The sequence below is a fragment of the Leucoraja erinacea genome, chromosome 18 (assembly GCF_028641065.1).
Source record: "Leucoraja erinacea ecotype New England chromosome 18, Leri_hhj_1, whole genome shotgun sequence".
In the NCBI taxonomy this organism is placed as follows: Eukaryota; Metazoa; Chordata; class Chondrichthyes; order Rajiformes; family Rajidae; genus Leucoraja; species Leucoraja erinaceus.
In genome coordinates, this window is record NC_073394.1 from 32,726,674 (window position 1) to 32,743,301 (window position 16,628).

The 16,628-nt window shown below is 46.5% G+C and overlaps 1 protein-coding gene across 3 annotated transcripts in view; it reads left to right on the plus strand.

Annotated features, from left to right (window-relative positions):
- The first annotated feature begins 204 nt into the window (after window positions 1-204).
- slc1a2b (solute carrier family 1 member 2b) overlaps window positions 205-16,628 on the plus strand; it is a 93,724-nt gene continuing 77,300 nt past the window's right edge. The window contains exon 1 of one of the 3 annotated variants that reach the window (XM_055649755.1): window positions 205-670. The gene's annotated coding sequence lies outside the window, so the exon portion shown is untranslated. The remainder of the gene's footprint in view (window positions 671-16,628) is intronic. The other 2 variants (XM_055649753.1, XM_055649757.1) reach the window with 2 other exon arrangements.

Genomic DNA, 16,628 nt, shown 5'->3' on the forward strand with positions numbered 1-16,628 from the left:
TGCAGAGATAATCAGGAAGCCAAAAATAGAGGTGGAAAAAAGTATCGGATGATGTATTAAGGTAGTGTGGAGAAGAGGGTGAGTGTGGGAGGGAGCCGGCGGCTGGCGATGTGTGCACGGTATTTTAGGACAAGGGATTCACGGGGGAATCGGGAGGCGTGGGTGATGTCAGCGGGGGAGAGAGGGGTTGGTTCGTGTCAATCGCCGGCAGCGCGCACGCTGCTTTAATGGTGTCATCCGTGCGTTCACCAGGCACAGCAGACACATACCCAGAGCAGGACGCAGGCAGGCAGGCTCCCAGACTATCTGTCCCGTCGCTGGAGCCGAAGAAATTCCGCGGCAGAGCGGGAACGAGGGCTGTCAGAGCTGCTGTGGGGAGATCCCGGAGACTTCCCTGGAGATAGGATTATCCTACGTCCGTAGCCCGCACCAACACACACACACACACACACCGCAAACACACTCCACAAACATACACATACATACACACCCACACCCACACCGCAAACACACACACAGACACCACAAACACACACACACACACCGCAAACACACACACATACACCACACACACACGCTACAAACATACGCACAAAGGAAAGCCAGCCAGAAGGAGCAAGTCTGGGGATTGAAACCCTGCTCGCAAAAGAAAAAGGAACAAGAGTGCAAGGTGAGTTTTGCATTTATAAACGCATTGGGGGCTTTTGTTGATGACTGGCGATGGTGATACATAGGCCGTCTCCCCGCGTTACCCCGAGGGAAGGGAGGGAGCCCTGGAGGGCTGTCCGATGTAAGAGCCCGGGTGGGATTGCTGAGATTTCTGACCGCGGGGCTCGGGTTGTGGTGAGCTTCGCCGTGCGCCGGCGGGCAACTCGCAGCCTCTGATGGAGAGAGGCGGTGGAGCATGTGTAGCGGAGCGCTGGTGGCAATGAAGGATCCTCAGGTGAACTTGGTGCGTGGTGATTCTGTCTTGTTCGGCTTGCTGTCTCCCGGTACAGAACACTCCTGCAGTCAATCCGATTGTCAGCAGCCGCTAATGGTGGCGAATGAACACTGCCTATTTCCAAATCTCCCTCTCCCACTCACCCTCTCTCTCTCTCACCTCTCTCTCTGTCTCTGTCTCTGTCTCTGTCTCTGTCTCTCTCCTCTCCTCCATCTCTCTCTCTCTCTCTGTCTACTCTCTCTCTCTCTCTCTCTCTCTCACACACACACATTATTTCCCTCTCTCTCTCACTCTCTGTGTCTATCCCCCTCTCTCTCTCTCTGCCTCTCTTCCATCTCTCTCTGTCCTCTCTCTCTCTCTCTCTCTCTCACACACACACACACACTCTTTCCCTCTCTCTCACACACACTCTCTGTGTCTCTCCTCTCTCTCCCTCTGCCTCTCTCTCCTCCATATCTCTCTCTCTCTCTCTGTCTACTATCTCTCTCTATCTCTCTCCCACACACACTCACTCTCCCTCCCTCTCTCACACACAGTGTGATTGACGATTGGATGTATTTACTTTCAGCATGCTTTCCAGTTGGACCCAGTAACCATTTAAAGTAAATCCTCTTTTATTAGTGAGCAGTAATACCGCGGGCAGAATGACCCGGGGCAAGAGAGGGCTGTTGAATTCACCAGCGAGGGGAGGAAGGCGCTGGGATCTGGAGAAGGAAGGGAGCCCGGGATCAGCAGTGTGTGGGTGGGGGGGACACGACACGACACGACACGACACGACACGACACGAGCTAGCCTGTCACTGTGGGGAAGGGGATTATGCGCTCAATGTAAAAGAGTCTGGGGAGAGCTTGCGACCCCGACTGGACTGAACGCTACGACATAGCAGATGTGGTGCCGCGCCGTGAAACTGACCCCGGGATTACTGGGGCATGAACCCAGCGCCAAGGCGACAAGGAGAAGAGAGGAACTTCTGCGTCGCGTCTGCCTTAACCCCAGGGGCACTGGGCTGGGTTTGGAGCTGGCTTTGGCCGCGGGTGTCAGGCTCAGACTCAGGGGCCAGGCAGGCACGGGTGCGCGGCTTCTACAGAAAGTCTGGGCAGGCAGACTGACATTCCACAACGCTTCTCCAGTGAGCGAGGCTGCCTTATCTGCGGCGCACAGAGGCAGGTGCTTATAGTCAGTCACATGCGCACACACACACACATCGCTGAGTGTGTTCACTTCGCTCCATGTATGCAGCACGGCAACAACAGTTTTACGATTTAAAAATGCAATAAATCATGGTGGCGTTTGACTGCATAGTTGGCTTGGAATGGTTTATTGAAATGCCTGCCTGAGCTACGAGATTCGGTCTGAAGAAGGGTCTCGACCCCAGGTTCATTTTCTCTCGAGATGCTGCCTATCCCGCTGAGCTACTCCAGCATGTTGTGTCTATCTTCGGTGTAAACCAGCATTTGCAGTTCATCCCGACACTGGGAGGGAGATTCGCTGTTATTTCTTGCTGCTAATTCTTACGGGACGTTATCCACTGATCCTGAAACTGAACACTCAGTTTCTCAGTGCCATTATTTGCAGGTACACAATAATGCTGGAGAAACTCAGCGGGTGCAGCAGCATCTATGGAGCGAAGGAAACAGGCAACGTTTCGGCACGAAACGTTGCCTATTTCCTTCGCTCCATAGATGCTGCTGCACACGCTGAGTTTCTCCAGCATTTTTGTGTACCTTCGATCTTCCAGCATCTGCAGTTCCTTCTTAAATATAATTATTTCGTTTCGCTAGTTTCTGGTCCTCTCGAAATTGCATTCGCTCATCTATGTCTTGTTTGTATCAAATCATCTTTTTTTTTTGGGGGGGTGGGGGGGGGGGGGGGGGGGGGGGGGGGGGGGGGGGGGGGGGGGGGGGAGATTAATTTCCTGATTTGAAACCCGTTCCCAATATATATTGCTGTATATCGGGGGCGGGGAAGGTGGGAAGATTTCTAATATGCCCGGTTTTTCGTGGGAATATAAACCATGCAATGAAAATAACTTTATTCCTGACATAATTTGAACACAATTCTCACTTAGTAGGGCATGTTTACAAATGCCATCCTAATTTTTACACGGGAAAATGAAAGATTTGTTATGAAGTGTGAATTATGTTCAGATGCATTCAGACTCTGGATGGAAAAATTGACGCTAATTTGCTTAATTTTAATTTTTACTGTCAATTGTTTAACCGTACAGATATTGCAATAATCTTCAGGATTTACAAATTAGGCAACAGGGCAGTGTGTGAGATGGAAGATGTTATATCAATTTAACGGTCTGTACAGAATTCCCCGAGAAACCTTGGTCCTATCGATGTACCGTATCAGCATGTGATGCACAGACATAATAGAACAGATATTGGGAATATGCAATAACACAATACACTCTGGAAATATTTTTCAGTAACAAAGAACCGGGTTACTGTGTTCACGGGTGGGTTTATATGTCTACATGGACCAGAGGGGGGACAGTGAACGTGACCGTTCTGACCTGCCTCCACCATTTTCTTTGCATAGTCCAGCAGTAGACAGGTGGACAGACGAAATAGAGACCAACAAAACGTGTAAGGGAGCCTCGCTAATTGAACTAAAGCAATTCGTGCAGAATAACCCACCCGCTGGTAATACTGGCACCTGTCACCCTGCCGGTGCTGGGTGGTCGCGGGGCTCCAATCGCGACCCTGACGATGTAGCTACCGGCTGCTCGTTGTGTAACACCGGTGCACATCATAGTCGGTAACATCACCCCCTTCCCAAAACAGAAAACAGCAAATAAAAAGCGCCCGAAGAAGGGTCCCGACCCTAAACGTCACCTATCCATTTTCTCCAGACATGCTGCCTGGCCCGCTGAGTTACTCCAGCATGTTGTGTCAATCTTTCATAAAAAGGGTCAAATTAGTACAAATGATCAGCATTGATCAATGGCAACATTTGTAAGTTAATACATCCGTGTGTGTGTGAGTGCATGAACATGTGAATGTATGTTTAGGCTTATGGTTGTCACTTGTACCGAGGTACAGTGAAACGCTTTGTTTTGTCTGCTATCCACTCGTGATAATACTATACATAATACAATCAGGCCAAACTCAAGTACAATGGGTAGAGCATAGGGGGAGAGACAGTGCAGGATATCGTTCTCGGCATTGTAGCACATTAGTTTCAGAGACAACCTCCAATATGTAAGTGTGTAATTCATTGTGTGTGTGCGTGTGTGTGTGCGTGCGTGTGCGTGTGCGTGTGCGTGTGTGTGTGCGTGTGTGTGCGCGCATATGCACATCTGTGAATATCTGTCTCTGTGTTATACAAGAGTGGGTGGGTGGTATCTCTGTATGTGTGTAGGAGTGAGTGTGTATGTACAAGCGTGAATCTGTGTGTATTTGCGAGTGTCGGTGTGAGAATGTACAGTCGAGTGTAGATATATGTGTGTCACTGAATATGATTAAGTGTGTATTTAGTGTGTATCTGTGAGTGTGCGTGAGTGTGTGTGTAATTGTGGATATTTGAGAATGTGCCTTGCGTATTTGTTTGCGCGTGTGTGTGAGAGAGAGCAGATGAATGCATTTGCCTGTGGAATTCTAATGAAGAAGTGCGGTAATCAATCTTCACTCTGAAGCTGGGAGGTCACACATCTGACTTTAAATGGGGTGGGAATGGCTGTGGCACTGGCATCATCAGCCACACATGGAGAAACCCACAGACAGTTCATCTCCAGGAAAAATTACCTGGTATTTCAAAATCTGTGGGTGAATAAATAAAAATCGCACAGATAGCACATTTTATTGAAATTGATTGTGTTCGAAAGTAATAGGTAATATAATTGCCGTCTATTTAGAATTTAAAAGGCTGTTTACAAAATATGAAAATAGGAGCCTTGTAATTAAATAAGCAGTTACAGTGGAGATAAAATGGTTCGGTGTTATTAAACTGGGAAGATTTATGCATCAGTGTGCCCCAGGGTTCAACGTTAGCACCAGTAGTGTTTTGATATCTTGTAATAGCCTCGGCCAGAGTAAACAGGGGATCATTTGACACAAATCTTTAAAAATTCACAAGCAGTGCGGATTATAGCAACTCATCGCAAGAGAGCATGTGGATCAGTGAAAGAGGCAGACACAAGGCATGAAATATTTAACACAGTGAAGTGTGAAGAAACGCATTACTATAGGAAGAATGTGAAGGATATAATATTGACTTTGTTTTAGGGAAAGAGCCAGGAGTGTGTATTTCACATCTTCGGGGATAAATTGAGAATGAAGAGGATGCAGAGATTTACTGGTGTCAGAGGCTTCATCTGTGGGGAGACTGGAGAATTCTGTATTTGTTCTTAGAGTAAGGATGTGATAAGTGAGTTCTAAAGCCCTCAACAGTTTAGATAGCGGAAGAAGTATTTACAAAGTGAGTGGAGCCAGCAATGCATAGACAGAAATTTAAGTCAATAAAAGAATCACAAAGAAAAAATCTTTCCATTCAGTTCGTTGCTATGATTTGGAATGTGCCGTCTGAATGATGGCGGAGACTAATTTAATATTAACATTCAAAGATAAATACTGGGGGAGGGGGGGGGGGGGGGGGGGGGGGGGGGGGGGGGGGGGGGGGGGGGGGGGGGGGGGGGGGGGGGTGGAGCATAGAAGGGTACAGGGTCCATGGGAATGGTGCAGGAGGATGTAAGGGGTGGAGTACCTCCATTAGTTAATTGACCATTGCAGGGCTGGTATTACTATTGACAACGACACCAAAACTCAAAGGAATTTCTTTGCCAAGGAAGCAGGAATAGAGTTCACGAAGATGTTAATATTCCACAATGTCATTGCAAGGCTCTTTTGGAACCTCGATTTGTTGCAATATATCAGAGGCAATTGTCAAAAATCCCACTGCGGATGTTGGGTGGGTCTCATCCTTAGCTCCGTACGCACAGATATCTGGGTCATCCACTCAATTAAAGAAGGAACGTCTATTCATTTGAGCTTAGTGCCAACTCAGCCGGTCACAAAATATATCACGACTAATAAACTACTTATTGTTTTGTAACCGTAGGAAATGAGGCAAAGAATACACAGAAAAATCCCACTGGTAGCAGTGTGACAATGAGCTGAGGATCTGGTCCAATGATGTGGTTGAGGGAAGGGTTTTGTGCAACACAGCTTTGAGACCCCCCCCCACTATTCCTTGAGTAGCGCCTAAGGATCTTTTACATCCAGCCAATGGGGCAGAATGACCTTTGACACAGCCTCTCATCCAAAAGATTCCTCCTTCATCCCCATGCACTGTCCCTCTACATTCTCCGCCTGTTTGTGAGTTTGAGTGAGATTGAATGTGACCAGTGTTGAGCCAAGCCTGAATGTGTCGCAAACCGTGCATTCATTCCCTTTATGCTTTCATTTTGCTGAACCAACATATGGCCTTGCCCAGGTCTGTGGTAGCACAGTGCACAGCTTGCATATCAGAGCTCCAGGAACCCAGGTTTGGGCCTGATCGCCAGTACTGTCTATGTGGAGTTTGCACCTTCTCCAGGTGACTGCAAGGGTTTCCTATCAGTGCTCCAGTTTTCCCCCACATCCCAGGAACATGCAGATAGGCAAATTAATTGATTATCCTAAATTGTACTTATGCGTAGGTGGAGGTCAAACCTGGGGAGCTGATTGGACCATTGGGAGAATATTATGGGTTGCATGATGGCAGAGGCTATCAGCCTAGGATTGGTGTAAATGGCTGTTTGGGGGGGTGACAGATGTAGTGAACCAAAGTGCCTGTTTCTGCTCTGTACGACTGTGATGTAATAAAGATCTATAGGTACCCAGCTTACTTCTGCCCTGTGGATATTAACAAGAGGTTGCCCAGTCAGTTTGAAATACCTTTCTCCACGCAGTGGACTGGAGGCATCACACCTTTCACCAGTCCAACACTTGAGCTTCTGCTTAAGAAACAAACAGAAGGAGATCATAATCATGGACTGAAACTGGCCCTTCGGCCCACTACGTCCATATCCTGGCCTTTTTGTTCATCTACACTAATCCCAATAACATGCATAAGGTTCGTTTACTTCTGTGCCTTGTCTAATTAAGTGTCCATCAAAACAATTCATAAACATGGTGATTATACTTGATTCACCACCTCCTCTGAATTGCAAACATCAACCACTTTCTGTGTGAGAAACGTACCCTCAGATTCCCTTTACATCTCCTTACTCTCACCTTAACCTATATTGTATTGTTTTAGATACCCCTATCATGGGAAAATGATTTTGACTATCATATTTATATCACTCAAAGTATTTTATATTTCTATTGGGTCACCCCTCAAGCCTCCTCCACTCCAGGAACAACAAGCCCAGCCTACCCAATCTCCCCCTGTAACTAAAGTCCTCCAATCCAGGAAACACCCTGGTGAATCTCCTCTGCACTCTCTCCAACACAATCACATCCTCCCAATACAGCAAGAGTGGACTCACAAATACCTTGTAAGGTTCAACATAAAGCCCCAACTATTATATATTGTGTTCCAACATGTAAAGGCGAGCATGCCTTCTTCACTTCCTTACTGATCAGTTTTTCCATAGTCTTCCAGAGTTTGGTTTATCGGTGAAGTCAAAATCTTTCACTTGGGTTTATGAACATTGGAATAGATAGACTGTACATCATTAGATTCCAGGAGCTGTGCATTCCATTAGATTGTGGACACAGTATGCAGTAGCTTGTATACATAACTCTGTTTGCTTAGCTTTCCATTGTATGTAGACGGAGGTGCAGATTCACAAAACAATCAGTGTGTCAACTAATGAACAAGGATTTAAAAAAATGCTTGCAAAACGCTTGGGCTTCCACAGCCTGCATCTACTCGAAGAATTGATCTGAAATGCAGGAATAAATATAAATAAAATCTGAGGTCTGAAACGTCTGAAATGCAGAAATAAAAATAGAGAGGCTGGAAACTTTCAGCAGGTCAGTCAGCGCCTCTGGTAAGAGAAACAGAGCAGATGTTTCAAGCTGAAGCCTTTCTGCAGAACAGATTTCTGCAGAGTGATTTTCATTTTGGGTTGTTGTCACGATCATCCCAGGAGCATGAGCACGATTTGATTTCCTCATTGCAAGGCAGGTAAAGATAAAGGTAAAAGATAAAGGTAAAAATGACCAAAAAAATGAAAAGGTTGATTCTGGAATTGGAAGCACCAGGAAACTCTGCACAGGATGGGTCACTTTAAGGAAGGCATGATGATGGGTGAAGACTTTGAAGGGCAAAATACTTCTTCAAGTAATTGTGGAGAAGGTGCTTTCACATGTCGAGGGTCCAAAGCCAAAATAATATAAATAATACTAAAATAATATAATGTAAATAATACTAAACATTATCAATGGATCAACTATGTCTAAGTTGCAACATGAACTTGATAAGTTGTGGCTGCCACTGGGAAAACACCAAGAAAATCATGGAAAAGTATTTATTCAGGTCAGTGATTTTCAAAAAATAATTGTTGGCACATTGTTTCCGAGGAGTAAACATAAAGGTATTTGAAAATATTCAGGACATTTAAATGATGCGGTTTAAACAGAAGTACGGGGAATTATCTCAGTAACAACGGTGGTGACAGCATTGGTTTGTGGGTCTTTCTCAAGCATAGCGGAGTCTGGGGCCTCCGAATAGGTGAGAATGCAGCAGGCACAAAGAGACCAGAGATACGAGGGAAGAGCAAGGAAGAGATCAGAGACCCCGGTGAGAGGGAGACCAAGTCCCAGGAGAGGGTGAGAGGAAGATCAGAGTTTCTAGGAATGGGTGGGAGAGAGACCTGAGGCAGCAGGGATGGGTGAGAGAGAGTCTGAATCCCCAGGAGTGGACATAAAACAGACCAGTGACGCTGGGAATGGGCGAGTGGGAGATCAGAGATGGTGTTGGTGGGAGAGATGGGGGTCAGTGGCCCTGTGAGTGAGTGAGTGAGGGGGAGATCAGAGACTGAGGGACAGGGAGTGAGGGGGAGATCAGAGACCTGGGATGGGGTGGGGGTGGTGGGGGGGGGGGGGAGATATCTGGGAGTGGGAGGTGTGGGGCAGGGGATGAGAGGGGGATCAGACTCCTGGGAGTCAATAATCAATAGAGCTTTTTCTTGTCACATATGTTAATTGTTAACACAGTGAAATTATGATCCTACCTGTTGCTGTGGGTGGGAGGGGGGGGAATCAGAGACCTGGGAGTGGGTGAGACAGAGGCGTAATCTTCACATCTTCTAGAGCTCCCAAGGGGAATGTGACTTGTTTAAAGACATTGTACAGAAACGGGAAGATCCCACTGAACCACCGCCGTTAGAACTGGCCAAAGCTTGTGCAGTTGCCCAAGCAACCAGTGTTAGGATGAGAGAATTAGGAAGATATTTCATCTTTACATTTACAATTTGGTTCACTCTTGGATCATACCTTACACGGTATTTTTGTTTCCTGATCGGTGAAAGAATCCAGCCAACTCCATTGAGCAGCAAAACCTGACATCCGAGCCTGCATGTCCAACTCTGGATACTTTGTTAATAACGAATGGCAGGTGCTGCTGCGCCCCTCAGATAAAGATCAGCAGCAAAATGCCCAACCTTCTGGAGTGGATTCTGAAGCAGACCAGTCCAACTGGTTGCTGTTTTTGCAATGACTTAATTCATCAGTTTAAAACCACTATTTCTCAAGAAGAAGATCATGTTTCAACAGCCCTGGTTCAGACTAAGCAGCAAAAAAAAAAGTAGAGGAAAATTAAAACATCCGAGAGGAACCCAACATTGTTCAGAAGCCCATTCAGCCAAAGAGCAACTAGATTTGTACACTACTTATGCCACAAGTATACACACTTCGGTGCACGAGTGCTTATTAACTGCAAGTGCACTGACAGGTGAATTGATACTAACATTTAAAAATAATTTTTCATATGATATAGTCAGTTTGAAGAAGGGTATCTACCCGAAACGTCATCCATTCCTTCTCTGCAGAGATGCTGCCTGTCCCGCTGAGTTACTCCAGCATTTTATGTCAACCTGCGATTTAAACCAGCATCCACAGTTCTTTCCTACACAAGTAAAAACGAGAGATAAAGAACAATGAATGAAAGATGTGCAAAAATATAATGATGATAAAGGAGACAGGACATTGTTAGCTGTTTGTAGGGTGAAAACGAGAAGCTAGTGCAACTTGGGTGGGGGAGGGATAGAGAGAGAGGGAATGCCGGGGCTACCAGAGAAATCAATATTCATACCACTGGGCTGTAAGCTGCCCAAACAAAATATGAGATGCTGTTCCTCCAATTTGCGTTTAACCTTACTCTGACAATGGACGAGACCTAGGACCAAAAGTTCTGTGGCAGAATGGGAAGGAGAATTTAAGTGTCCAGCAGCCTGGAGATTAGGTACATACAGTAAATACATAGATACATAGACAACATGTGCAATAGGCCATTCGGCTCTTCGAGCCAGCACCACCATTCAATGTAATCATGGCTGATCATTCGCAATTAGTACCCCGTTCCTGCCTTCTCCCCATATCCCTTGATTCCGCTAGCTCGAAGAGGTCTATCTAACTTTTTTTAATGCACCTAGTGAATCGGCCTCCACTGCCTTCTGAGGCAGAGAATTCTACAAATTCACAACTCTGTGTGAAAAAGTATTTCCTCAACTCAGTTCTAAATGGGCTACCCCTTATTCTTAAACTGTGGCCCCTGGTTCTGAACTCCCCCAACATCTGAACGTTTCCTGCATCTAGCGTGTCAAATCCCTTAATAATTTTATATGTTTCTATAAGATCCCCACTCATCCTAAATTCCAGTGAATACAAGCCCAGTCGCTCCATTCTTTCATCATATGACAGTCCCGCTATCCCGGGATTAACCTCGTGAACCTACGCTGCACTTCCTCAATAGCAAGAATGTCCTTCCTCAAATTAGAAGACCAAAACTGCACACGATACTCCAGGTAGGTAGATAGGTGAGTTCAGGCGGCCTGAACTAGAGTTGTTGCGTGAACCGATGACCCAGTCTGCGATTGGTGTCGCCGATGTATAAGAGCCCACATCTTGAACAACAGATACAGTAGATGAGGTTGGAGGAGGTGCAAGTGAACCTCTGCCTAACATGAAAGGACTGTCGGGGTTCCTGGACAGAGTCCAGTGAGGAGGTACAGTGACAGGTGTTGCATCTTGTGCAGTTGCAGGGGAAGGTACCAGGAGAGGTGGTGGTTTGGGTGGGAAGGGATGAGTTAACCAGCGAGTTGCGGAGGGAACAGTCTCTGCAGAAGGCGGAAAGCGGTCGAGATTGGAAAATGTGACTAGTGGTGGAATCCCATTGGAGGTGGTGGAAATTATGACGGATTATTTGTTGTAGCATATAACCAGGCTACTGTCTGCAGGCCTGTAGATACCTTTACAATTCCTCAATTCTATCCACAGCCACGCAACATCATCAGTCCCTATGTCACCCCTCGCAAGGGACTGAATTTCATCCCTTACCAACAGAGCTACCCCACCTCCCCTGCCCACCAGCCTGTACTTTCTATAGGACATATAACCCTGAATATTCAGTTCCCAGTCCCGATCCTCCTGCAGCCATGTCTCTGTAATCTCCACAATGTCATATCTACCAATCTCTGACTGAGCCTGAAGCTCATCCACTTTACTTCTTATACTTCGCACATTCATATATAATACTTTTAATCCATTACTCACCTCACCTTTCACATCGATTCCTATTTCACTTGGCCAAACTCTCCTATCCCTTCATGAGCTTTCTGCCCTGTTCATTCTGGTGTCTTTCTTAACTTTTCCTATACTCTCTTTTCCTTCAACTCCATCCCTGTATTTCCAAATTGTCTCCTCCCCCTCCCCCCCACTATTTAGTTTAAACCCACCCATGTAGCAATGGCAAACCTGCCTGCCAGAATGTTGGCCCCCCGCCTGTTAAGGTACAACCCATCCCTTTTCAACAATTCACCCTTCCCCCAAAACAGATCCCAGTGGTCTAAGAATCTAAATCCCTGCCCCCTGCACTAGCTCCCCAGCCACATATTCAGATCCTCTATCTCCCTGTTCCTGCCCTCACCAGCACGAGGAACCGGAAGCAAACCAGAGATAACCACCCTGCAGGTCCTGCTGTTCAGCCTTCTTCAAAACTCTCTAAAGTCACGCTGCAGAATTTCTTTCTGCTTCTTCCCGTTATTTGTGTCGACACGCACGACCATTTCCGGCTGCTCACCTTCGCCCATGAGTATGCCCTGCAATCGGTCCGTGACGTCCTGGATCCTGGCACCAGGGAGGCAACACACCATCCTTGACTCCCGCCTGTTGCCGCAGAAACCCCTGTCTGTACCTCTCACAATGGAGTCCCCGACTACCACGGCTCTGCCTGACGTTGGTCTCTTCGGTTTTGCTTCAGCGCCACGTTTTGACTCGCAGACCTGCCTGCCGCTCAGAATGGCAGTGTCTTCTGTCCTGACGACTTGCAAGAGGGCGAACCTTTCACGAGGTACATCCCCCTGGGGCCTCCTGTACTCCAAGCTTCTTTCCCTTCCTCATCGTCCACCACCTTCTCTCTTCCGGTATCTTCGCAGTAAGTGATCTCGCTGTAGGTCCTGTCCAGAAAACGCTTATTTTCCTGAGGTCATCCAGTTGCCTCTCCAGAGCCCCAACACGGTCCTTCACGAGCTGAACCTGGACACACCTTCCCCAGTTGTAGCAGACAGAGGCACCAGCAGTGTCCCTGCCCTCCCACATCCTGCAAGCATCACACTGAATCAGCTTACTGCATCTTCACTGCGTCTCACCCTCTCCAACCTTTGGCGTAGTCTCCTCACCTCAGCCTCCTCGCCGAAGACTCTCGAGCTAAAGACTTGCACTTTTCTCACAAGGCACTCGAGCCAAAGACTTGCACTTTTCTCTCAAGGCACTTCCCTCGACAAGGCTGCTCCCCTGGAGCAAACCTTGATTATTTTAGCTTTGATTTCATGTTTCGTATCTCGTTGTGTTTTATGATCAATTTCCCTCGCGGGATAAGTAAAGTTCCATCGTATTGTATCGTAAGCCTGTTCCTCCATCATCAAATACCACCATGTACTGAGCATCAGGCACCTCTCCTTGCCTACCCCATCCCTTCTTAATGTGACAATGACAAGCATCTCCACAATCTTTGGTGGTTATCTGTCTGGATGAGCAGCTGCTGCCAGACAGGTTTATCTAATCCTACATTCATGATTCAGGAGGTTTCATGGGGTTCCAACCATCTACATCCTTATTTAGTTTATGTTCAGAGTTAAGTTTAATTTAGAGATACAGCGTAGAAATAGGCCCTTCAGCCCACCTAGCCCATGCTAACCATAGATTACTCATTCACATTCACATACTCATACACTTCTTACACCTAAAGGGCAATTTTACCAAGGCCAATTAACCTAAGTAGACTTGATGGACTCAATGGCCTAATTTTGTTCATAACTTATGAACTTATGAACCTACGAACCTGTACATTTTTACAATATGGGGGAAAATCGGAGCACCTGGAGGAAACCCACATGGTTACAGAGAGAACATGCAAACTCTACAGGAACAGACCAAGTTTGTGCTTCGGACATATCTTATCAAAATAAGACACCGAGTGACTGTGACTGTTCTGCTGGCTGCCTCCTTCACTCTGCATCTTGTACAGAAGTTTTGACACCACACAACTTGGGCAATTGGATCGCTTGTATTAGCAGTAGATCTGTGGCTAGGCCACATATAAGTGCCTGATCTACCACTAGGTGTGATTACTTGGGGATGTTTTCAGTGCAAGAAAGCTTTGGAGTCAGTGGTTGAGAGGCACAGGCTGCTGGTCTGTCACTACACCAGTTAAATGAGGATATATCACATGGTTAGTCTGTCACCACCACACCAGTCGCTAATCAGCTGCTGATCCATGGCTTGGCTAGACTACATGTGCCGGTTCCTTGGCTAGACTGTGTGGGGGACTGTCACTAGGGAGGGTAGACTGCTGATCCATAGCTTGGATGAATCCATTGATTCTCCCATTAAATGTGGACCCATCGCTAGACCAGAGAGGCCGATGATCAGTAGCCAGCTTCTCTCCTGTTGTGCTCCAATGAACTCACTGAGGATCTCACCACCACCTCCGTTTGGTTAGTGGATATAACAAACAAAGAAACTGATTCAAGGCTGTGCTCAAAGCCTCCATGAAAAGATGCCGCATCCCCAGTGTCTCCTGGCCGTCTCTGGCCCTGTGAGCACTCAAAGCCAAGAAGGAGCATTAGGATGGCATTGAGAACCTCGAACCTGGGCATTGGCAACACACAGGACCCTGCGTAAGCAGCAGAAGGAGTGCACCATCTCACAAACCATCCACCATTAGTTCCTTCAGATTCCTCCTGAACCAGGGGTGGAAGAGTGTAGGGAACAACTGCAGATGCTTTTGTAGACACAAAATGCTGGAGTAACTCAGCAGGACAGGCAGCATCTCTGGAGAGAAGGAATGGGTGACGTTTCAGGTCGACCTCACTTCTTACCACCCTGCAATTTGAGAGGGAGAAGGTTAAATCAGAAGTGTCAGTGTAGCGTGTTGAACAAAGGGGACTATGATGGCATGAGAGAGGAGCTGGCCAAGGTCGACTGGAAAAGGATCCTAGCAGGGACGACAGTGGAACAGCAATGGCAGACATTTCTGGGCATAATCCAGAAGATGCAGGATCATTTCATTCCAAAGAGGAAGAAAGATTCTAAGGGGAGTAGAGGCAACTGTGGCTGAAAAGGAAGTTAGGGAATAAAACTAAAAGAAAGGGTGTATAACACAGCAAAGAGTAGCCGGAAGCCAGAGGATTGGGAAACTTCCAAAGGACAACAGAAGGTAACAAAAAGGGCAATAGGGGGTAAAAAGATGAAGTACGATGGTAAGCTGGCCAAGAATATAAAGGAAGGATAGTAAAAGCTTCTTTAGGTATGTTAAGAGAAAAAGATTATTAAAGACAAACGTGGGTCCATTGAAGGCAGAAGCAGGTGAAATTATTATGGGGAACAAGGAAATGGCAGAAGAGTTGAACAGGAGGTGAACAAGAGTTGGTTCTGTCTTCACTAAGGAAGACACAAACAATCTCTCAGATGTACTAGAGGACAGAGGATCTCGGGAGACAGAGGAATTGAAAGAAATTTGCATTAGGCGAGAAATAGTATTGGGTAGACTGATGAGACTGAAGGCTGATAAATCCCCAGGGCCTGATGGTCTGCATCCCAGGGTACTCAAGGAGGTGGCTCTAGAAATCGGGGATGCATTGGTGATCATTTTCCAATGTCCTATAGATTCATGATCAGTTCCTGTGGATTGAAGGGTAGCTAATGTTATCCCTCTTTTCAAGAAAGGAGCGAGAGATAAAACAAGGAATTATAGACCAGTTAGCCTGACATCGGTGGTGGGGAAGATGCTGGAGTCAATTATTAAATAAGTAATAACAGTGCATTTGGCTAGCAATAAAAGGATTGGTCCAAGTCAGCATGGATTTATGAAGGGGAAATCCATGGATTTGCCTTCTCTGGAATTTTTTGAGGATGTGACAAGTAAAATGGGTGAAGGAGAGCCAGTGGATATGGTAGACAATAGACAATAGGTGCAAGAGCAGGCCATTCGGCCCTTCGCGCCAGCACCGTCATTCAATGTGATCATGGCTGATCATCCCCAATCAGTACCCCGTTTCTGCCTTCTCCTCGTATCTCCTGACTCCACTATCTTTAAGAGCCTTATCTAACTCTCTCTTCAAAGTATCTAGAGAACCGGCCTCCACCGCAGAGAATTCCACAGACTCACAACTATCTGTGTGAAAAAGTGTTTCCTCATTTCCGTTCTAAATGGCTTACCCCTTATTCTTAAAGTGTAGAACTGTTAATGTAGCATGTTGAACAAAAGGAACTATGAAGGCAAAAGAGAGGAGCTGGCCAAGGTTGACTGGAAAAGAATCCTAGCATGGATGACACTAGTGTATCTGGACTTTCTGAAAGCCTGTGATAAGGTCCCACAGGAGGTTAGTGGGCAAAATTAGAGCACAAGGTATTGGGGATAGAGTATTGACATGGATAGAGAATTGGTTGGCAGACAGGAAACAAAGAGTAGGAATAAACGGGTCCCTGACAGAATAGCAGGCAGTGGTGGGTGGAGTGCCGCAAGGCTCGGTGCTGGGGCTGCAACTATTTACAATATATATTAATGATTTAGATGATGGGATTAAAAGTAACACTAGCATATTTGCAGATTACACAAAGCTGCGTGGCAGTGTGAACTGCGAAGAGGATGCTAGGAGGTTGCAAGGTGACTTGGACAGGTTGAGTGTGTGTTGAGCAGAAGCATTTTATTGTATATAAATGTGAGGTTATCCACTTTGGCAGCAAGAACAAGGAGGCAGATTATTATATCAATGGTGTCAGATTAGGAAAAGGGGAAGTGCAACGAGACCTGGGAGACCGGAATGTAAACATGCAGGTACAGCAGGCAGTGAAGAAAGCTAATGGCATGTTGGCCTTATTAACAAAAGGATTTGAGTATAAGAGTAATCTGGAGTATTGTGTGCAGTTATCGGTCTCCTAATTTGAGGAAGGACATCCTTGCTATTGAGGCAGTGCAGCGTAGGATTACAAAATTAATCCCCGGGATGGCGGGACTGTCATATGAGGAA